This window comes from Cibotium barometz, chromosome 36, assembly GCF_041138505.1.
Source record: "Cibotium barometz isolate CiBa-2024 chromosome 36, ASM4113850v1, whole genome shotgun sequence".
In the NCBI taxonomy this organism is placed as follows: Eukaryota; Viridiplantae; Streptophyta; class Polypodiopsida; order Cyatheales; family Cibotiaceae; genus Cibotium; species Cibotium barometz.
Genome location: NC_141081.1, coordinates 29425126 through 29425765, shown reverse-complemented (window position 1 = coordinate 29425765; position 640 = coordinate 29425126).

The window sequence follows — 640 nt, the reverse complement described above, 5'->3', positions numbered from 1 at the left end:
CATTATTATTTTGGCATACTATTTATGTAGTTTATGCAGCTCCTTTGATGATGGTATTGTGATGTTGCAGTCAAAGCGATGACTGCTTACATGATTTAGTCTTGAAAACTATTAAGCCTTTTGCTATGCCAGTAGAGATAAGTGCTATGCTAAATCTTCAAGATGCAAGTGAAGCATTTGGTGCATCACTTTATGAACAGGTTGTTGGGTGCCTCATCTATCTATGTAATACTAGGCCAAACATTCAGTTTGGGGTCTCCCAATTGAGCAAGTTTATGCACAATCTCGAAAGTAAGCATTGGCAAGCTGTCAAGCGCATATTTTGATATTTACAGTGCGCTTAGTCCCTTGGGATATTCTATGCTAAGGAGGGTGATATTCAATGCAAGTATTCCGATGCTTGCATGGCACTTAGTTCCTTGGGCTATTCTATGCTAAGGAGGGTGATATTCAGTTGCATGCTTTTAGTGACTCTAAATGGGTTGGATGTTGTGACATGCAAGTGTCCACTAGTGGCTTTTGCTTTCATCTTGGCGATTCATGTATGTCATGACTCAATAAGAAGTAGCCAATATTGACCACTTCAGGATGTGAAGCTTGAGTACAGGGCAACTTGGACTGTGTATGGCTTAGATGCCTT